A 23477-nucleotide genomic window follows, 5' to 3' on the forward strand; every position below is an offset into this window, starting at 1 on the left:
CAAGACCTGGGAGGCCAGAGTGGTGACTGCCAAGCATCCTGCTCCGTAGACCCTTAGCTACTCTGCTGCCCTCAGCTGAGACAGAAGACACGGACTGTCACAACTGTTGAAATAAGATTCAGCTGCAAATCTGGACAGAACGTGCAACGTAGAGCCATTGTTTTATCCACTGCCTCGGGCAGTAACATCTCTTGCTGCTCTGGCTCTTCTTTATGCCTTATCCTCTCCAAGTGTGTCTGAAGCAGGAATGTGGGTCAGATTAATTGAGCTCCTTCGGACATGTTCGGATGCTTAATGGACAAGTGGTTCAGGTGCTTCCCTCCAGAGTGACCAGAACTGAAGCTAGAGACCTTCTAATGACCTTCTGCATACTTACTGTTCCAAAAGACCGGTCCTCCTTTATTCCAATCTTTCATGTAAGAGCCAGCTCCAGAAAGAATTCTGTGGCACAACTCAATTTATTGTAATCTACAGTTTTCATGGTATAATATCCACTTCCTCTGAGGGTTTGTTCTGAATGATGCTGTTTCATTTGCAGTGTTCCAGCTTGCATTTCTATAGACATGCTTAGCAGGGAGAAATGAGACTGGATGGCTGATGGATCCATGTCTAATCGTAGGGCATTTTTTATCAGAGGCTTTACAATCCCTGTGCCATTGCTATCAATTCTTGCCTCCTTGCTTGGTGGCTTAGGTGCTCTGTCACAAATAGGTGTGTCTGTTTTGGGCTCTAAGGTTGGTGGCTTCCAGTTCTGTTGAATCATAATTTCAAAATTGCTTTCCTTTCTTTATTTCAAATATTCTTAATCAGCCCCTCTCAGAATTTTTCCTGCAATGAAAACACTTTTTTATTCATGATCTCAGTCTATCAATTTAAGTTTACTTGCTTGGTCTCTGTGTACGTTCACTGCATAGAATTTAGGTGATAAATCCATGCTCCTGTCTCCCAGTTAGGAAAAACATGCCAATTTGAATTCCATTCTTGCTGGCTTTAGTTCTCTGCATGTATTTCAATAATCACCATATTGAACAAGCATCTTTAAAATTTGTCAGTCTGGCGTGCTCTGGTCCATGAGGCCACAAAGAGTCGGACACGACTTAACGACTACACAACAACAACAGCCTACGGTACCTTTGCTTTCTTTTGTGCAGAATGTAAAGTGAGGCTGATGGGCAGTTTAATCCAGTGCACCTTTTCCCAATTTAAACATTTGTTGAAAGGTGTGTGTGTGTGTGTTTTATATTCCCAACCTATTTTAATTTCATTCTTCTTCTGTTCTGAATTTCAATCAGAACTAGTATATTATATTTCTTCATTTATTTATTGTTCTTGTTTCCCACTCTTCCTACTAAAGTTTGTTCCTTTATAATTCCAATTTAATAAATGTGATTGTATTATGCTCTACTTTGAGATATTGTATTCCCATTAATCCAAATGTAGACTGTAGCCAAAACAAGTCAGAAGACTGAGATGAGGAAGAGTAGCGATGAAGGAATTAGAAAAGATAATCAACTATAAGGATGTGCCACTGGAAACCAAGACCAAAATCATCCACAGTCTTGTATTTCCAATCACCATGTATGGACATGAAAGCTGAACAGTAAAGAAAGCTGAAAGGGAAAAAATGGATTGGTTTTAAATGTGGTGCTGGAGGAGAGCTTTTCAGATACCCTGGACTCCCAGAAAGACAAATAAGTCGGTCCTAGATCAAACCAAGCCTAAACAATTTCTGGAGGCAAAAATATTGAAGCTGAGGGTCTCCTACTTTGAGCACATCATAAGAAGGCAGTACTGTATCCTCTGGAAAAAAACAATAATGCTTGGAAAGGTGGAAGGCATCAGGAAAAGTGAAAGACCAAATACAAGATAGGCTGACTCCAGAAAGGAAGCCACAGGCTTGAGTTTACAAGAGTTGGGCAGGGCAGTTGACATCACATACCATCGCATTTGTGTTAATTGTGAGTCAATCCACTCCTTTGGTTTGAGGACTCAGTAGATTTTGTTTAGCAAGCAGGGTTTGTGGGATTTTTTTAAAAAAGCATTTATATTCACCATATTTTGTCTTGGTGTGTGAGAGATAACTGATATTTGCCTGTTTTGGCTCTTGTTGGATATGTCCAGATGACATCAATGATGATCTGCAGAGTGGGCCATGGGGTGTGTGGGTGTGTGGATGGGTAAATGCTTCTCATTTTGACTGCCCTTAACTTGCATGGTTGAGGATGTCAGCTGCACTACAATTTGTAGAATCTTTTTCTAAAAATATATGTTTCTTCTAGTTTAACCGTATTACCCAAAAATGAAGTAGTGCTGATTCAAATGCTTACTGTGTCTTGTCAGTTTAGCACTAGTTCACTTGCTAAACATAAAAAGAAAAGGACTTTGAATGCCTAGGTAAAGGGAAAGGTTCCCTTTGACAGGCATGTCCGACTCTAGGGGGCGGTGCTCATCCTGGTTTCCAAGCCATAGAGCCAGTGTTTGTCCGTAGACAGTTTCCATGGTCACCTGGCCAGCACAACTAGACACGGAATGCCGATACCTTCCCACCATGGTGGTACCTATTTATCTACTTGCGTTTACATGCTTTCGAACTGCTAGGTTGGCAGGAGCTGGGACAAGTGACGGGAGCTCACTCTGTCGTGGATTCAATCTTATGACTGCTGGTCTTCCGACCTCGCAGCACAGAGGCTTCTGCGGTTTAACCTGCAGCAGCACCACAAATGCCTAGTTATAAGCTAAAAGGACAAGAGTTTTGTATATGTTCCAGGTATGTGTATACATCATATGTCTGTCTGTCTTATGGACATTGGGATATCCACATTCTGTCATGGTGGGTAACAGTAAAATGAATGGGCAGCCAAAGTGGGGGGGAGAGCAGGGTCACAATAACGATAAAGGAGGGTCAGAGGCAGATGGAACCTCTGTGATGTGTGGACACTTGAAAAACACCTTCCTGGGAGAATAAAACATTCATGTGTGAGTTGTGACAGTGATTTATGTGCTAGCATAAGGTATAAAAACTCCACAACCTTCTCTGAGAACATGTCCTAATAATAATATATTCACATTTCTTGAATTTTTTTCTTTTTAAACCAAAAATAAGTAATTGGGACAATAAAACAATAAACAATAAAGTAACAGTAAACAATAAAACAACAGCCACAAAATAGTCACATGCCTGGCAGTAGAGCGAAGAAATACGGTATTACTTTTTGAACTCTAGAAGGCAAATTTCCCTACTGGTGTCAGGGGGATTAATCTGTCAAATCTGAAAGCTCGCTTGTCTTTGGGAACGGAACCTGCATCCTTTCAACTGCAAAGAGGGATTTGTGTATGTATAGAGGACAAAGGAGGTGACATTTCTTTGCACCCTTCTTCTCTGTAATCTAAATTAAAAATCTCTGAGGCCTCAAATTACCAGCATTTGCTAACATACAGTAAAAGCACTACATGCAAGCCACAGTAAAGAACAATTTCAAGCAGACTCCAAACAAAGAAAACAAAATAAGGACAAAAACATGTGGCACCTCAAAAACTATTACATTTTGATGTGAGCTTTTGTGGATCACATCCACTTCTTCAGACATATGGGAGGAAGCAAAAATGCGGAATGAAATAAAGATATTACAATGTCTGTATTTCATTCTCCATTTCATTTTTCCTCATATGTCTGAAGAAGTGGTTGTGATCCACAAAAGTTCACATCAAAATATAATAGTCTTTAAGGTGCCACATGTTTTTGTCCTTGTTTTGTTTCTTTAGATTTTGCCTGATATGCTTGCACAGACTGACGTGGCTACCTCTTCTAAAACTACAACAATTCAAACACCTGCTTATTTCCCCCAAACGACTACAAGACTTGTTTCTATAATGCATCAAAAGTTTGTGTGGCTAAGAGTTGTTGGATCACAAAATTCCATTTCCTGGAGTTCAGGACCAGAAAATGCGACCAGAGGATGGGCTCGTGAGAGATCATGGAGTAGGTCCTTTTAACGTCACAAAAACAGGGCAGGCAAGGGTTGGGAGAAGTCCAGAACTACTTTGGGGTCAGCAAATGGTGGAAACAAGCACAAGGCATTTTTGAATCTATCAGCCCACAGCTGTAGCAAAACATGGCTAACCAAGTAATTTGGTAACACAGATTTTCTACAGCCAGCCAGGGGGCAAATGTGTCCAACTGTTGTTACCACTGCTACCATTCCCACTATGGCTCAGATGTTGTGTGGCCTTATAAATGGCACAAATGACACATGGATAATTTTCCAGGCTTTGTCCTGCAGAGGAAGGTTCACCACCAGGTCACAACATCTAAGCTGCATCAAAGGCCCTAAGATGAGGTCCAAACTCAATGCAATGGATGAATCCACATCTAGAATGGTATCACTGTCAAATTGTGAATGGGGCATTTATTTAGGAGGGCATCTCAGATGCTTTCCATTTTAAAGAAGACCTAGAACAGTTGTGTGGCCTAGAACACCTCAGTTCAATTGAATCTTGAACATCTTTTTACACAAAAGCAAACAAAGCATGCTGCTTATATACCGCCCCATAGTGCTTCAAGCACTCCCTGAGCGGTTTACAAGTTAGTTATGCAGGCTACACATTGCCCCCCCCCGAGAGCTGCGTACTCATTTTACTGACCTTGGAAGGATAGAAGGCTGACAGTTTTGACTGCAGTACAGCAGTTTTAAGAGAACTTAAATGAGAAGGATTTTTAAAAAAAATCCACACAACTTGTTGAATTTGTCACTGGACGTTTTCATCCATTTCTTGCATATTATTATGGGATTCTGGCAGCACCTTTTGACACTCAGAGGACGTAGGGGATCTCACCTTGGGGGCAAAATTTAATTTATAGTCTGTCTCTCCCTCTGTCTATTATTTTATTACTTGCAGCTATCTTTGTTACTGTCCTTCATTAATGTCATTTCTAACTCCGTAACTCATAGCCTGACCAAAAAATAAAAATAAAATAGAGATGAGGAGGAGGTGATAAAAATGCATACATAATTAGCAGTTCCTCCCCACCAATACTTGTGAAGCCAAGAAAAGCACTAAGCACAGTTTGTGGGAACTGCATACATAAATTGTCCAATTTATTTTTAATAATATGGTTACACACAATTAAGTCTCCAAACAGAGACAGTTCTTATCTCATATTTGGTTTCTTTGAAATAAGATAATTGTATATTTACTGACATTTTGCACTCTTCCCATTGACTAAATTCAAATCCCCATTGAGGTATGAAACTCACCTAGTGACCTTGGATCAGTTCTCTCTCTCTCTCTCTCTCTCTCTCTCTTTCAGTCTGACTTACCTTGCAGAGATGCTATGAGGATAATGTGGCACTTGGCCAGATGAGCAGTGTAAAAATGAAACAGACAAATAATGTGACTAGGAGGAGGAGTACAAAGGAGACTGCCTTGAGCAAGTTTGAGGAAAGCTGGGGCATAAATGGAACAAATAAATGTGACATATTATAGTGTCTTAAGAATAATAGAATTGTAGAGTTGGAGATGTTCCTTAGGGTCCCCTACTCCAACCTACATCAGTGCATGAATCTGGCTTTGTTTACCAGACTCAACTATGGATGCTCCCCCATGGATTCTTTGCTGGTTTGTCTGTGGCTTTCCCTGGCTCACTTTATGACTGATTGACCACACTCCTGGAACTTGCCCCAGTGAAAATAGGATCATAATTAATAATAATTATGAGCCATCAAGCCAGATCTGGCTCAAGACTATCCTTATGACTGATGGTGCGGACAGACAGGTGCCTGAGGGGTGGGTGGGTGGGTGAGGGATAGGGTGGGGGTGGGCACGAGGGTGAGCGAGTGAGGGGGACAAACAAGTGGGTGAGGTTGCAAGCGAGGAGCAAGCAAGGGGAAGTGACCTGGTGGGTGAAGGGCCAATCAGGCTGGTGAGGGGCAAGGAAGCAAGCAGGGAGACCAGATGGGCTAAGGGTACGGCGGGTGCCAGCTTTTTTGGCGATTTATTTCATTTTTAAGTGGATGGGGCTTTCATATATGTGGAATTGATTCCAATAAATTGATTCCACATCCAACCCAAAATAAACGGACCTGTGGCAAGGGAGTGGAAAAACTCGCTCCCCTAGCAGACTACTCTGCACATATATGTTCATCATTTGCAGGCTAAAATTTAAAATTTTTAAAAAAGGGGAACCCAGTACAACAGTGGATTTTTGTAAGTGTGATCGAGCCAATAGTTTTGGAGTTACTAAATATATGTGTGTTCTCCATGAAGCAAGTGATTCCCACCTTCCATCTGAATCATGATGTACCAAGCCAAATAAATATTTTGCAGCGGTTGTGCTGTGGTTCTAAATGAGCAAATTGTAGGAAACCAAAGCACAGAATTACTATGTGTAAATAATCTGGGAAATTATAGAACAATGACATAGAAGCCAAATGAATAAAATACAATCAAAGGAAAGAAATCAAAGCAAAAGATGCCATCTTTAACTGCTAAAATGGGTATGTCATTTTAACCTAACAGTAATAAGACTAGTATTTTTTTCAGCTAGATTCAGGATTGATATGGATTAGAGATGGGGATATTTGTAAATGAATATGAATATCTCTGTTTCAGGTGCATCTAATGCCGGTCTGGCCTGTAGAACCAGCCTGTCCACTCACACTTCGCCTCCCTACCAGCCTCCCGCTCTTCCCACCAGTCCCAGAAGTCGCTCTGCCATCTCCCTGCTTGGCTGGCCACTCCTGGCAGGGGACGGGAGGACAAATCTCCACACATGGCTGCTGAGTGGCTAGCCAATCAAGGAGATGGCAGAGCGACTTCCGCAATTGGCGCGAAAAGTAGGCAGCTGGCAGTGCGGTAAAGTATAAGTGGACGGGCTAGTTCTGAGGGCCTGAGCCGTGTTAGGCACACCTGGGACAGGGCTATTCATATTCGTTAACAATTAGGACTATCCCCATCTCTAATATGGACTCATCTCAGCCAAGTCAAGGTCCTACTTGGTTATTCTCCCAATGTGAAACAGATTTTGGCAACATCCTGATTATGAGTCTTTTATTCAGAAGTCACCAATAGGCCGCTGTTTGGTCTGTTCTGCTCATTTCATTAATTTTATTATTTATATTATTTATATGTTACCTGTTTTCAATCTTCTCTTTTATCTGATATGAGTAGGGCTGCCCGATACATGGATACCAAAAGGAGGACATAGAAAGACAAAAAAAGAGGACAGAGGAGGATGTACTGAATGTTTCATTTGAATTGTTCCGGATTAAACCCGCAGTCAATACAATTTTATTACAATAGCTGCCAATAAATGTCTCTTAGTGAACTGACCAAGAAACAGTCATGTTAAAAAATAAATAAATAAATTCAATCGAGGCTTTTCCCCAAAATACCCAAAAAAACCCAAAAAAACAACAACAGCCAGTTGTACAATTTTTACCTTATACTCTTTATTAATTACATGACATATTTCTCGGAGGAGACAACTATTCGCAGAAGATCTTCACTAGCAATCATATGCATAAAGTGCTTTTATTTAAGGTTCCTCTTTCTTGTCTTTGCAAAGAGTGGCTTAATTACAACATGGCCCAATTGTTTTAATCATAACATATCCTTCTGACACTCTTTTGAAAGCAGGTTCGGACTCTCTACTCGCAAGCCTTACATACTGAAGTCCATCAGTGTTGCTGCAGAATTACTTGGGTCCACCCCCTGGGGATTTTTGAGAACAAGTTCAGTATCTTATGCCTTTTTCCTTCCCTTGTCTTCAGCTCATCTAGTGCACGGAGAGAAATTTGCATGTGGAGCTCTCAAGATGTGAGAGACAGCAGAGAAGAGCGGAGAATGAAGAGTGTGCAGGGAGAGAGATTGCCTCAGAGACAGCAGGATAAAGTCAACCCACAAACACAAGCATCCAAACCAAGAGAGTGAACTGCACTGTCAGAGCTGCTGAGCATCATGAACCAAGGAGAATCCCAGCCAACATGGCCTTAGGGTGTTGGGAAAGAACACTCTGAAAAGTGGTTTTTTTAAAAACACTTCACTTCCCAGTGGAAATCCCCCTTTGGCTTGTCTTCACATTCAAGGAAAAGGAGAGTTCAGCAGAGGTTACTCTTAACACAAATTAAGCAAACAACACAAATGGTGGCAAAGAGCAACAACTATTAGGAAAGGCCTTTAAGGGTGATACTTTTTCTAAACAATCAGCAGTGGTTCTATGCTTTCTGTGGGTCCTTTTTAGATGAAAGGTGAGGTATAACTTTAAAAAAAAAATCCTCTGTATGTTCTCTGCTTCCTGAAGGGAAAAGTTTCTGTGGTTTGCATAAATTTTTGAGACCTTGATGAAAAATTGACAAAACACCTGGTGTCGCCCTCACCTGGAGGAGAGGAATCTCACAGTCTAAGCTGATGAGAGCAAAAGATTCAACCAGTATTTGTTTATACCCTGGCCGCCCTCAAATACGTATTCATCTCTATTTTCCCCAGACATATGCACAGCTTCATAATGTATAAAATAATATCCCTTGAAGGAGGTCTTTGGGCATACATTGTTAGGCACACAAATTAACAAAAGTTTTCTCTAGATTCTCTGCCAAAATGTAACTCCCAAAGTAGTACCAGTCCTAGATTTGGGGTTATTCTCAAGGCTTCATGCCCTTTAAATATGCCTGAAGCACTGTTGTCTTTTTCATTATCTTGCTTTCTGTAGAGCTACCGGAATTCATATGATGGCTTTTAAATTCATCTCTCAGTCTCTGCATTGCCTGCTTGCATGCCTGCATCCCCTCCACACAGGAGAAGAAGCCTTTGGTGGCCTGGAGCGAAACAGGCTCTCCTTACTTCTCCCTTTCTCTCTTTGCTGCAGATCACACACATCTTAAATGTAAAAGGCAGCCAAGGGGTCAAAGGGCACTTCCAACGCTATTCCCAGGACTTAGTCAGCCAATTGGAGAGACCGGAGGACAGTTTGCTTCACAACAGAACATGAGGTACTGAACTGAAACTTGCTCATTCAGGAATCCTGGGAGTTGTAGTCTCAAATAGTAAAGTCCAAGCAGTGGCAATGGAGATCATTGTAAGCAGCCGGGAACAGAATGCCAGCGTTCCAAGTGTCGCCAGTCTCCTGCCAGACTTCTGGTAGATATTGACTATAAATGATGGATCTGGAAAAGTCAATGAAATAGCTTAGCTGATTTATGTGGGACAGGAAGTCCTCTGGTAGGACAGCAGGAGGTAACGTGAAAAATCACAGCCCTTTTCAGCTCAGGCAGGTTTCTAAATATTTAATTTATCTCTACAGGCTCAAATCTCTTCCCCAGTGCTAGAGACACACACGATCTATTTTAAGATATGCTCTTTGTCCGCAGCATAATCTTTTCTTTTAGTGGATCAAATATTAATCTGCATTTAAAATAGTAGCTGCAAAGACCTGGAATAGAGGTTTGTTTTCCTACCTTTAACTGCATTGCATGTAGTAATTGGCTCTTTTGAATGATAGACACCTGCTAAGACTGGGGGATGCGCAATATCTCCGAAGAACAAGTATAGTACAGAAAGAAGGCACATTAATGCTAAAAAAATCTATGTGATGGAGGAGGAAGTCTTTCTCAGACCTCTCAGTTGTGGGCTGCAGAAATAGAAAAATCATGAATGGAAATGTATGTTCAGGAGCAATTGCTAAGAAAAAATAAATCTTTGACCCTTTCCCTAGCTTCTGGAGGTTGGCTAGGTGGTAGGTTTATTTATTTATAGCTTTCATATCCAACTCTACAGCTAATAAGTTTATTGATGTGGCTTTCCTGGCAGTAAAGAAGACAAGAACTTCCCTGACCTCCAGCTTGTATCTAAAAACCACAACACAAACTGGAAGAGAGGAGAGGGATGGCAAATGAAAAAAGAAAACTTAGGGTGCCATCAGGTGAGCATTTAGCCCACTGTTTGGTCCACTGCAGGGACAAGTTGCTTTGCTGTTTTTTCCAGCAGTCACATGATGCAATTGCTGGAGTGAACTAAGCCATCTCCCAAAGCATTCCTACCCTCACATTTCTCGGTCCCTATCAGGGGCTTCTACTTTTCTGGGGTGGGTAGGATCACTCTGTTTTGAAAAACAACGTTACTTACCTCAATCATCCTCCACGTTGCAACCGCGTCAGCACACTCAGCGTCCTCACCAATCCTTCAGGTGTCCTGATAAAAAGAACAAACAGAATCTTTGACTCGCCTACCATCCATATTCGTACCCTATCCATTCTTCCCACCACCCGCCTAGCAGCCTATTTTCGATCTTGGGCATGCATAACCACCGATTCGTGGGTACTGTCAATTATATCCACCAGATACGCACTAGAGTTCATTTCCTTTCCCCCACCGTGGACCGTCCTAATCCCGTTGTCCAGCGCCCTTGAGCTAGAGATTCAATCTCTCCTTTTGAAAGAAGCCATTTCAATCATCAGGCCGAGTGCCTCCGACCCTGGATTCTTCTCTCGTTATTTCCTTGTCCCGAAATGAGACAGTGGTCTGCGGCCCATTCTCAACTTTCGCAACCTCAATTATTTTATCATTCAAAAGCATTTTCGCATGGTGACTCTAGAACGTATTCCTCTTCTGCAAAAGGGAGACTGTTTCTCAGTCATCGACCTGAGCGACGCATACTTCCATATTACCATCAGACAAGATCACCGCAAATTTCTTCGCTTCTCCCTAGGTCACACTACCTATGAATTCAATGCCCTTCCATTCGGCCTTTCCACTGCATCGCGAGTATTTACGAAATGCATGGCTCCCGTAGCAGCATACCTTTGCACTCTAGGAATCTCAATGTTTCCGTGCATCGATGACTGGTTACTCATAGCTCAGTCACACTCACAAGCGCTGAAGGACATTGCTCTCACCCTCTCTTTACTAGCAGATCTGGGCCTCAAAGTCAATGTCACCAAGTCAGTACTAACTCCCTCTCAAAGTGTTACTTACATAGGTGCTGTTCTAGACTCACGTCACATGAGAGCCTATCTCCCTCGAGAATGTGCAATCAAGATACGTAGTCTTGTCAACTACTTCCAGTCTCATGAGCTCATCATGGCTCATCAAGTACAACGCCTCTTGGCCTCATCACCTCCACCACATCCATTATCCAGCACACTCAACTAAAAATGCGCTTGGTACAATCATGGTACCTCTCCCTATTCGACCCTCTTCTTGACCCACCCACAATGTTTCTGCAGGTCACACAGGAACTTGCCTCTCAGTTAATTTGGTGGATCACCCTAGCCAACCTCTTTCTTGGCAGACTGTTTGCACCTCTCCAATTGATGACTCAAATTACAACCGATGCCAGCCCTGTTGGCTGGGGCGCACATTGCAACAATCTGCAAGTTCATGCAACCTGGTCCCCTTACAAGAAAGGTCTGCATATCAATAACCTCAACTTGCTTGCGATTTGGACATGGTGGCCAAGACAAACATGGTTCATGATGCTCAGAACAACAACCTCTCACTCCATATGTCTACCCCTCCTCAGATACCTTCTCACCCAGCATCAGGGGCAAACTTACCATCCCAACCTACAATCTCTCCATCTCACGGCATGGAGGATCCACTCTCGTTGAGCACCATCCTCGATCACGTGAGAAAACCTGCCACAAATCAGCTTTATGCTTATAAATGGTCAGGATTTCCAGAAATTCACTTTTCAAAATGATCTCCCTATGGCTCCAACTACCCTTCCTGTGGTTTTTGGCTTTTCTTTCCTATCTCTTCGATTGTCATCTCTCATTGTCTACGATCAAAGTTTATATGTCCATGATTATAGCTCACCAACCAAAGGACTCAGATGCTGCCTTATTCTTCAGACATCCTACTCTGAAGCAGTTTCTTCAAGGTGTCACCAACCTACATCCATCCTGACCTTCCCCTCCACCACAGTGGTCCCTGCACACTGTTCTCCATTGCCTCTCATTACCGCCCTTTGAGCCTCTTGCCACCTCTTCTGAGCGTCTATTCTCCTTTAAGGTGTTATTTCTAGTTGTTATCACATCAGTCCGTAGGGCATCCGAACTTGCAGCCCTACGAGTAGACCCTCTCTTCCTGCAATTTCATCTGGATAACGTCATGATGTATCCAGACATCTCCTTCCTCCTTAAGGTTGTTTCCGAATTTCATGTCCGTCAGCCTGTTGTCCTCCCTACCTTCTTCCCGTCACCAGTAATGGATCTCAAGCAATCTCTCCACCTAGATGTGAGAAGAGCTCTGGCATTCTATGTCAAAAGAACTTTCCCCTTTTGGAAGTCTAAGACACTGCTTCTATACATTTGCCACATAGAGGAACACATGTATCTCCTCAATGGATTGTTCAAACCATATGCCTCACATATCAGCTTGCTCAAAAGCCTCTGCCTACACAAATTAAGGCTTACTCCACCAGAGCAATAGCCACTTCCATGGCTTTTCTGCGAGGTGTACCTATTCCAGATATTTGCAAGGCTGCCACTTGGTCTACTCCATCGACACTTTGCATCCCATTATCGTTTGGATGTAAGGGCCAAGCTTTTGGTTGTGTGGTCTTGTCCTCAGTTTTGCTGTGACATCCCTCCACCTTTGAGGTAAGCTTGTTAATCACCCATTTGTGTGCATTCACAGAGACCACAAAGAAGAAAGAACGGTTACTTACTTGTAACTCTGGTTCTTCGAGTGGTCATCTGTGAATTCACACTTCCTGCCCATCCTCCCCTCTCTCTGTCATGTCTGTCTTATGTGCAGCGGCGGGCTGTTGGGAACTGAGGTAATCGCCAGGACGGGTGGACAACATGTTAAGGAGGAGGGTCCTGGTGAATGCATATATGAGCTCTTACAGTGGTGTCCAACCTTGGCCCTCCAGATGTTCTTAGACTACAACTCCCAGAAGCCTTCACCACCACCTCGGCTGGCCAGGATTTCTGGGAGTTGAAGTCCAAGAACATCTGGAGTGCCAAGGTTGGACACCACTGCAATATTCTGGAGACCTCTGCACAGGCGCAGATTAAACCCATTAGTGTGAATTCACAGATGACCACTTGAAGAACCAGTTACAGGTAAGTAACCTCTCTATTTTCCACATTATTGTTCCTGTGTAGGCAGGCCCTTGGCTATCGCCTGTCCTTGGACCGCAACTCCCAGAAATCCTGCCCAGCACAGCAGGTGGTGAAGACTTTTGGGAATTGTAGTCCAAGAACAAAAACTGCTTTATATCCTTTTGATCAAAAGGCATGGTCTCTCTTGATCACCCTGTGCTCTCTCATGAATCAAGATAAGAAACAGCCTGAGTTGGGTAGTTTACATTTTGAGCCGAAAGGCAGCCCCTGGGAAATTGTTCAAGAACATCTGGCTGTCTCACATGAGAATAACTGAAACTTTTTGATTGTAATTGTTGCTTCCTTCATCTATAACAACCTTTCTCTTCTTTTGTACTGCCCCTGTTGGTCAGACGAAAGTGATTTCTATTTTTAGCTATGGCAAATGAGATCATAGGGTTGATGTTACTTAATGATGTCATTCTTCCCTCTTTTTTTAAACTAAATATATGGCAAGGATCTTAAAATGATTCACACTTGCCAGTTGAACAACACTGCACTCACTGCCTTTAGCTGAGCACTTCTGAAGGATACAGACTATTCCTATCTGCTCTGCTTGTTTCTGCCCTCAGAGATATCACTCTAGTTTGGAAGTGCTCATCCTACCATGACACACAGCTTTATGGCACAGGGATCTACGTACAGTACAGCGGTGCCTCGCATTACGATGTTAATTCGTTCCAGCGAAATCACTGTAGAATGAAAATGTCATAATGCAAAATAAAAAAGCCCATAGAAACGCATTAAAACCCGATTAATGCGTTCCTATGGGCTTGAAACTCACTGTCCAGTGAAGATCCTCCATAGCGCGGCCATTTTCCCTGCCTGTGCAGTGAGGAATCCGTCCCAGAAAAGAGCAGGGAGCCATTTTTTTTTAACCCGGCAGCCATTTTGGAACCACCGATCAGCTGGCCGAAAATCGTCGTTTTGCAAGAATCGTTTCCCAAAGCAGGGAACCCATCATTGCAAAGCGAAAAAAACCCATTTAAAACATCGTAAAGCGATCGCAAAAAGTTCGTCATTATGCGATTTCATCGTTAAACGGGGCGCTCGTCTTGCGAGGCACCACTGCACATAGTTTCCAGTGAATGGCTTCACAGAAGCTGGAAAGAATATAAAGTTTATGCATTTGGTTTGGATGAGCCCAAAGTACATTTATTTTAAGGTGCACTGCTGACCACGTGTGATATTGTGATAGCTGGTGGCTACTAGTTAACATTCATGGCGATTGTCTACATCAGTGGTTCTTAACCTTGGGTTAATCAGGTGTTTTTGGACTGCAACTCCCAGAAGCCTTCACCATCAGCTGTGCTGGCTGAGGTTTCTGGGAATTGCAGTTCAAATACCTGAGTAACCCAAGGTTAAGAACCACTGGTCTACATAACCATTTTAGAATGGTCTGGAGGAGACTAAATAGAGTTGCTAGGAGGTCCAGTATGACATTTAGTCAGATCCTCACATCCATTGGCAAATAGACCTCAAGCCACCCTGTTGCAACAGCCTGCTATCAACTTGCCAATACTGTGACGTGGTTTAAGAAAGGAGCCACTTGAAGATATTGGCACATCCCCCTTGATGCCCCTTCCTGTCTCTTCCCGCTTTCAGGAAGAAGCTTTCCATTTGGCTTTTATTTTTAAAAACCAATGCAGCACATATATGCTGCTGCCCTAATACACTTACAATTTTCTTCTCACTTCTTCAGCTCCTCTTGGAGCCAAGGAAGTATTTAATTACCTGGTTTTCTGAAGTGGCTGTCTTCTTAAGTCACTTTACGATATTGGCAGATTCAATAAGAAGGCTTGCTTTGGTTCATAAGAATATAAAAAGAGCCCTGCTGGATCAGGCCAAGGGCCCATCTAGTCCAACTTGCTGTATCTCACAGTGGCCCCACCAGATGCCTCTGGGAGCACATGAGACAATGAGATCCCTGTCTCCTGATCCCCCTCCCCTGCATCTGGCATTTGGAAGTCCTTTCCTTCTAAGCCTGGAGATTATACATCCCCACGATGGCTTGTAACCTGTGATAGACTTTTCCTCCAGAAATCTGTCCAATCCTCTTTTAAAGGCATCTAGGGCAGATGCTATCACCACATCCTGTGGCAAGGAGTTCCACAGACTAACAACACACTGGGTAAAGAAATATTTTCTTTTGCCTGTTCTCACTCTCCCAACACTCAATTGGAGTGGATGTCTTGGGAGGGAAAATAGCTTCCCTCTATCCATTTTATCCACCCCCTGCATAATTTTATATGTCTCGATTATGTCCCCCCCCTCTCAGGTGCCTTTTCTCTAGACTAAAGAGCCCCAAATGCTGTAGCCTCCTCCTAAGGGAGGTGCCCCAGCACAGTCATCATTTTAGTCGCTCTCTTCTGCACCTTTTCCATTTCCACAATGTCTGTTTTTTTTGAGGTGCAGCAACCAGAACTGTATGCAATACTCCAGGTGCGGCCTTACCAGCATTTGTTTGTTTGTTTATTTATTTATATCCCACCTATCTGGTCTTGTGACCACTCTACAATGGCATTATAATGTTGACTGTTTTATTTTCAATCCCCTTTTTAATGACACCTAGCATGGATTCTTGAGAGTCCCCTGGACTGCAAGGAGATCAAACCTATTCATTTTGCAGGAAATCAACCCTGAGTGCTCACTGGAAGGTCAGATCCTGAAGCTGAGGCTCCAATACTCTGGCCATCTCATGAGAAGAGAAGAGACCCTGGAAAAGACGCTGATGTTGGGAAAGTGTGAAGGCAAAAGGAGAAGGGGAAGACAGAGGATGAGATGTTTGGAAAAGGTCTTCGAAGTGACCAACATGACTTTGACCAGACTCTGGGAGGCAGTGGAAGACAGGAGGGCCTGGAGTGCTCTGGTCTATGGGGTCATAAAGAGTCAGACACGACTTAACAACTAAGCAACACCAACAACAAAGCATGGAATTGGCCTTCTTCACTGCCGCCGCACGCTGGGTTGACACTTTCATCGAGCTGTCCACCAGCCCACCAAGATCTCTTTCCTGATCCATCATGGACGGCTCAGAATCCATTAACCGATACGTAAAGTTTTGAATTTTTTTGCCCCAATGTTCATTAGTTTACATTTTCCTATACTGAAACACATTTGCCCTCTTGCCACCCATTCTCCCAGTTTGGAGGGATCCCTCTAGAGCTCTCCATGATCCCTTCTGGTCTTCACCACCCGGAAAAGTTTCATGTAATTTCCAATGACTACATGTACTGGAAATGAACCAAAACAAAGCAATCCTACCTGCAATGAAAGGGGCCAGAAAAGTTGTGGGTAGGATCATTCTGGTGATGGTCTGGTTTGCGGCAGCCAAGACATGGTTTGTTTACCGTCTTTAGGAGCAAACCAGCCCCTCTCATACTCTGCTTGCTTTAATACAAGGCAGAAGATGGGGTCAACCCAAAATGTTTTCTGTCTCTTGTAAAAGACAAGATACCTATGTTTCTGCGACTTTTTCCTCCCAAGACATATGAAGTGGCACTATAAAATGTAGCAACTTTGAAATTCCCTGCTGTTCCAGCAAATAGGGAATGTGAAAGAGTATGTGGAAGCAAGCTGACAACAAAGAAGGGCTCAGCATTGAAGTCTTTGGCTATATTAATGCTCTGAAATAAGAGTAGGAAATAGCTGCTCTGGTGTGAAGACCTCTCCTGGCATTATATACAGAATGCATTCATTTACTTATTGGATTTATACCCCGCACATCTGGCAACCAGGCCACTCTGGACAGCTAACAACAGGATAAGCAACACAATATCAAAATGGTTGTCATGGGTTTTTCGGGCTCTTTGGCCGTGTTCTGAAGGTTGTTCTTCCTAACATTTTGCCAGTCTCTCTGTGGCCGGCATCTTTAGAGTGACTCCTGTCCTCTGAAGATGCCGGCCACAGAGACTGGCAAAACAACCTTCAGAACACGTCCAAAGAGCCTGAAAAACCCACAACAACTATCAGATCCCAGCCGTGAAAGCCTTCGAGAACACAACATCAAAACATGATAAAAATAAAATAATACGTATATTCAAACAAATACAATAAGCAGCAGGATAAATTAAAATAGATGGCTATGAAGATGGTAAAAAGGATGATGAAAGGGTGATAAAAAGGATGGCAAAAGGGAGGCTGAGATCTCAAAAACTTAATGCGCAGCGAAAGCCTGGCGGAAGAGCCAAATCTTCAGGATCATGACACGTTTCACCAGATTTGCTGGTTTCAAGTACTGTACTCACATGTGCATAGGCATTTTGTAATATCCCTAAACAAGTAAATTGTTTTTACAGGAGATCTCTCTATTCCAGCACTAAAAGTTGGCCTACAAATTGTCTCATTAACCTCCAATCAAATTTGTATATTCCAGGGCATGTGGAATCTATATCGTCTTAATTCTTCAGGCTTTTTCACAAAATTCACTCGTTATGCAAAGACAGAGGAATCCAGGTAATGTCTGCTGCTTTAACACCAGTCTTGCATATCTAGAGGGTAATTAACAGAGCATGGTTCTCATGCTACAAAGAGTATGGAAGCGACTCTGTTACTTATGACGCCCCAAATCTTGTACCCCTCCTTCTGAAAACCTCTAAAAGTGTAGGTATTGCACTAGATGTTCCCACTAGGAGCCTCAGTTGCATCCCTCCGTTACACACATGTAGACAGGGGATACAAAGCCTTGGCATAGGTTTTTAGGGAGTAGTACAAAGATGTTAAGTGTTTTTAGTTAACAGACTGTGTCACCTCAGAGGATTCGTTGGATCAGAACAAAATTGTTCTAGGAATAAGACACAGGAAACTTGTAGCTGTCTGATGTTGATGAGCTATAGTCAACATCATCCTAGCCCCTGATCATGCTGGGTGGTCAATAGTTATGGAAACTCCCAGACTCCTGGGGCTTGGTGTAATGGCTGTGTGGTACTCAGAGATGGTAACGTGCCTTTGAACACGTAGAGGTTCTAAATGGCACCTCGACCTTAGCAGACTTTGGTAAACCCCTCATTCGTGAATTTGTTTAATATATTAAACAGACTGAGGGCACATCCAACAGTGAAGCATAATTGCTAACTATTAAGCTCATCTTTGGGAGAACTTCTGTCAGCGGCACCACCACCTATAAGGAGACAGTGCCTCCCCCCATCTGTGGAATGCCATTCCAAATGAGATTGATCTGGTGTCCCTATCCATAACATTTAGGCACCAGGCTAAGGCCTTCTTCTTCAAGCAGGCATTAATCTTCCTGATTTGCATTTTTGCATTTCATTTTACTGTTTTCCCCCTGTTGCTAGCTGTTAGTGAACAACAGGAGTTAAAGACTACAAAATAGTAAAATAGGTTGGCCTTTATCTTAAAGGGTACTAAGGTATCACACTCCTCAGTACTACTGAAATTAACACAAAATCTTTTCGATAGTGCACTTTAATACAAACATGTAAAAACATCACCCTTTAATATAAAAATGTCGCCATCATTATCCATCATGTTAATTATGACCTATAGTGACCGTTTTCAGGGTTTTGCTGGTAGAGAATACTCAAAAGTGTTTACAATTCCCTTCTTTAGGCTGGCTGTACTAGCAGGAGGCATGGTGGGAATCAAACTCCCATCTGTTGGCTCTGCAGCCAGATCCCCAAACCACCGATGAATAAAAATGTATAACATACTGTATTAACATTTTCCAGTTATACTTTTGAAATTGAAAGTATGTTTGTATGTCAAATTACTATATTTTAGGTATTTGTATTTTTAAATTTCAAATCTCAACATTGAGAGGCAGAAGATTTTAGTACCATTCTTTCAAGAAAGAACTTGACTTGTTTTAGGCTTTTACAGTGTTTAAATCCTGTTAATCACTTATAGTATTTTTGTTAAAATTTATTTAGCTTCTAGTTTATTTTTTAATACTGGCTGTTAACCTTCTAGTATTTTGAACCTTTTACACATTTCACCTGATGAAACTGTTTTATTTTAAAAATTGCAAAATCTGTGATGATTTTTGTTGCATTTAATATATATATATTCCTGCCACAGGAAACAAGCCAGGCAGTCAGACAGATAATCTGTCATTGTATTACTTGTATGCTACATCAGGTGTGCATCGGGGGATCAGGATGAAACAATACAACATTTTGTTATTCCTTTATCCCAAGATCCATGCAACTTTTCACTGTCGCCTCTTGGAACTCACTCTGGATTAAACTGCAGAGCTGTGGCTGTTGGTTTTCCTCCAGCCAGAGATGTGGATACAGCTGCACTGCGGCAGGAGAAGAGAAGTGAGCGGCAACTGAAATCCTTCCAAAGGACAATTTTTCTAACTTGGAGTGCACAGCCCATAAGCCTCTTTGGCTCCTTGCGAGGAACTGGCCCGTTTAGCAAGCAGCCTCTTAGGGACAGAAGAGCGTTCCATTTTGGTTAGCTTTCTTCATAAAAATTAAGCACAATTTGCAAACAGATCCACTTTGAGGATGGAAAGAAACTGAGTTTTTAAAAAACTAACGTGGAAGAAAAGCAAAGTGAACTAGTTTTTGTCTTGTTTTTTCATCTAGATCAGGGGTCAGGGAACTTTTTTTTTTACTTTTCATTCCCCCCCCCCAATTTTTATATACATTATCCCCCCCCCCCCGGCTCTCGTTGTCCGTGGCCGACCCTGTCCCCCGGCCTCTGAACTTGCCCGGGACCTGCCACCGCCACCCAGGCGGCCATTCTGGAGCTGCCACACCGCTGGGAAAGTACATCCTTGGCGAGGGGAGGCAGGCGCCGCAGGTCCACCGGCTATGAGCTCAGATGAGGCGGGGCAGGAAGGGGGCCTCCTCGCCAGCGCACCAGGCAGGTGGGTGTGGGCAGGAAGGAGAGCCCCAGCCGGGGCTCCGCCGGGCAAAGAGTCCAGTTGGCCTGGTACACCACCCTCCCCCCCACACTTTGAAGGAGAGTGCCCTGTGCAGTTCCTTGCCAGGGCTCGCTCTCCCCGTGACAGAACGCCCGCCTACACACACCATGGTCAGAAATAAAATGCCTGGGGGTAAAATGCCTGCTGCGACCATCTCATTACCCCCAGGATTTTCATTTTTACCCCATTTGGGGTAATTTACCCCTGTTCCCTGACCACTGACCTAGAATCAGGAGATTGAATGTTTGACTCCTGAAAGTTTGGCTTTTAAATCTTGTTTATTTGGTCATGTTAGTATTCAGGATTATGTAAGAAGCTACTCATCTTTAACACCTACCTATATGACAGACAGGTAGAACACGGCCCTGTCCTGCTAGGAACAGTTGTTGCTATTCAGTATGGCTGATCCCAATGGGGAAAAAATGTTTGGTTTTTGTTTTCATTTTTAAGCCAGTTCTTCATATTTGGAAGGCAAAATGTGTGAAACACGTAAATGCAGGAGAAAGCAAAATGGACAAATCTCCCCATCTCTAATGATTATACCTTCTGCATGTGCCCCAACTGAGCTTATACTATAAATATGTTTACATTCTCACTCCATCATCTGCCAATGAAATGGTATCTTGCGATAGTAGTCTTAGAATAAAGGAATCCAGGTTTGATTCTCTATATGAAGCTCATTTGTAATTAAACATGACCATGAACTGCTGCTTTGGCAATTTGGCATGGTTCATTTCCTGCCCAAATAGCTGATCTGTGGTTTGGTACCCCATCCCCTTGAGTGGAAGCCCACTCTGCAGCAGCAGCTGGAGGAGGCAGAGCGGAGTGGGGTGCCAAACCATGGATCAACATGGTTGTTGTGGGTTTTTCAGGCTCTCTGGCCATGTTCTGAAGGTTGTTCTTCCTAACGTTTCACCAGTCTCTGTGGCCGGCATCTTCAGAGGACAGCACTCTGTGCTCTGGTGTAGTTGGCTTGGGAGTGTTTGTCCAAAGACAGTTTCCGTAGTCACGTGGCCAGCACGACTAGACACGGAACACCATTACCTTCCCACTGAGGTGGTATCTTTTATCTACTCGGATTTTTACATGGTTTCGAACTGCTAGGTTGGCAGGAGCTGTGACAGGAGCTCACTCAGTCGTGTGGATTCGATCTTACGACTGCTGGTCTTCTGACCTTGCAGCACAGAGGCTTCTGCAGTTTAACTCGCAGCGCCAACACGTCCCACTAGAGCAGTGGTGTTGAACTGTGGCCCTCCAGATGTTCTTGGCCTTCAACTCCCAGAAATCCTGGCCAGCAGAGGTGGTGGTGAAGGCTTCTGGGAGTTGAAGGCCAAGAACATCTGGAGGGCCACAGTTCGACACCACTGCACTAGAGGAATGAAAGGGGGCCACAATTCTAATCTCTTATTCCATTATACTTTATTCTTCTGCAAATCAACCAATTTAGTTCCCCACTACACATACAGACACATCTCAAATCCTACAGTGGGGAGAAGCAGCTTTTAGGGTGATTTTGAAAAGAAAAATGGACAGTGAGGAAAGAATTAAGCTGTCGCCTGAAGCTCTCTCTGTTCCATATCGGCAGCCTGCTGTGGCCCCTTCTGTTAAAAACAGAAACTATTGGAACATTGCCATGTGCTTGTGCATGTTATGTTTCATTTGCCCTTTAATTGTGCGATAACAATATGCCACACTTTAAGAATATGGAGTCTTAAAAGAGGCTGTCCAAGGTTAATGAAAAAGCCACTGGAGGACTAACGCTCCATGGTGAACATGATGATAACAAATGGCACCAACTCTGTTGATAAAGTACCACAATGATTGTGTCATAGATCTAAAAATACACATTTGCATGATTCGCCATCCTCTAAAAATAATACCCGGTGAGCTTAACCAGCAGCTGCAAAATGTTGTGTCAGTCATCTACAAATTAATTATTCTTACACACATCAGGGCAGTAGATCAAAAATGCATCCCCTAGGCCTCACAGAATTTACAGTAATTTACTGTCACAATGAGCCACTCCAGTTGAGAGTCCGTTTCTCCTAAAATGAAATGGAAAATTCTTTCCCAGAAACAGAATTGGAAGTGATCCAGGAGTGAAAAAACCAACACAAAAATGGCTAAGGGTGCAACTGCACAGGAAACCGCATTGCTGTGATTTGATTCGCAGCCTGCATTACATTTGAAATCTCAATCAGCAGTCACACAGGGCCACCAATTGATTTGGGAGTTCACCATTCATACTGGATGTGGTGTAACTTACTTTTCATCCCTCCCCCTTTCTTTCCTTCCTCTGGTCCTGCCTCTGCTGATTCTTTTGTGATTTACTGTGAAGCCGCTTTCCCATTTAAAGCTTCAGACTACATTTTCTAAAAAAAACCTTTTCTATAGAAAAATAACATGGAAATGTACTTGATTAAGAAGTGTTTGAGAATGGAGCTGAATGGAGCAAGTGATGTCTCTCCTACACTTAGATAACTTTCGCTTCGGGTCAGGGGAGGGTATTGTTCCATTACCATTATCTTTCTGTTCCCAGGGCAGTCTGCATTGGTATGCTAAATGGGAAGGATAACCACTTTGGCTTTTTGCCCCTGGCAGCAAAATAACTTGGGCAGTCTCTTGGAGGCATTCAAGAAAAACTTGGATTATTTCCTGGCAGATATGCTTTGATTGTATTCCTGCATGGAGCAGGGATTTGGACTTGATGGCCTTGTAGGCCGCTTCCAACTTCACTTTTCTATGATTCTGTGATTCTATGATAAGAGCCACAAAAGGTTTATCTTGAGGACTAGGTTGTTGCCTAAGCAGCAGTGCAGGGTGGGCAAATTGGTTGTAGTGCATAGAATGAGCACCTCTGAGGGCTCAGTGCCTGTATTACTCCCTTCCCCACCCCGACAGCACTACAGCCCCTGCTGCTAACACCATCACACTCACTGCAGCATCGGCAGCAGAAAAGCTCTGCTTAAATGAGACACAACGAAAAAGCCTTCACATTTTGTTGCACAACAGAAACCACCCCTTTTGCCCTGCAATTCTATGGAGTGCAAGATCTATTTTTGTTCAGATGTAGGACACTCCATGTCCAAAGACTTTGAAAGTGACCCTAGAAAAAGTTGCTCCGAGTATCTGGGGCTATAGAATTCACCTATCCTGCTTCCACAGATTTTTCATCTTTAGAAAGAAAACGCTTCAGGATTGAAGGAGCTAAGGCATGTTCTTTGGAACAGACGCCAGCCCTGTTATAAAGGAAGGTGAAAATGTGGATTGAAACTTAATAAAATCAGATATTTATACTGCTATAATGGATTCCTATTCTTCTTTCTTAACTGTCGTCAAAGAGGCGCCTCATTCAGACACACTCCATCTGAAGAAGATTATGAAGTTGTGTTAATGATAAAGCTGGCTGGATAGCTCAGTGAGTTAAGTATCAGGATATAGAGCTAGAAGTTGAGAATTACATTCTGTGCACTTCAGATGAG

The 23477-nt window shown here is 43.0% G+C and overlaps 1 long non-coding RNA gene across 1 annotated transcript in view; it reads left to right on the plus strand.

Annotated features, from left to right (window-relative positions):
- LOC144585158 (uncharacterized) overlaps positions 1 to 23025 on the plus strand; it is an 84904-nt gene extending 61879 nt beyond the window's left edge. The window contains exon 2 of the long non-coding RNA XR_013539675.1: positions 7770 to 23025. This is a non-coding gene — a long non-coding RNA (uncharacterized LOC144585158). The remainder of the gene's footprint in view (positions 1 to 7769) is intronic.
- The last annotated feature ends 452 nt before the right edge of the window (positions 23026 to 23477 follow it).

This window comes from Pogona vitticeps, chromosome 1, assembly GCF_051106095.1.
Source record: "Pogona vitticeps strain Pit_001003342236 chromosome 1, PviZW2.1, whole genome shotgun sequence".
NCBI classification, from domain to species: domain Eukaryota; kingdom Metazoa; phylum Chordata; class Lepidosauria; order Squamata; family Agamidae; genus Pogona; species Pogona vitticeps.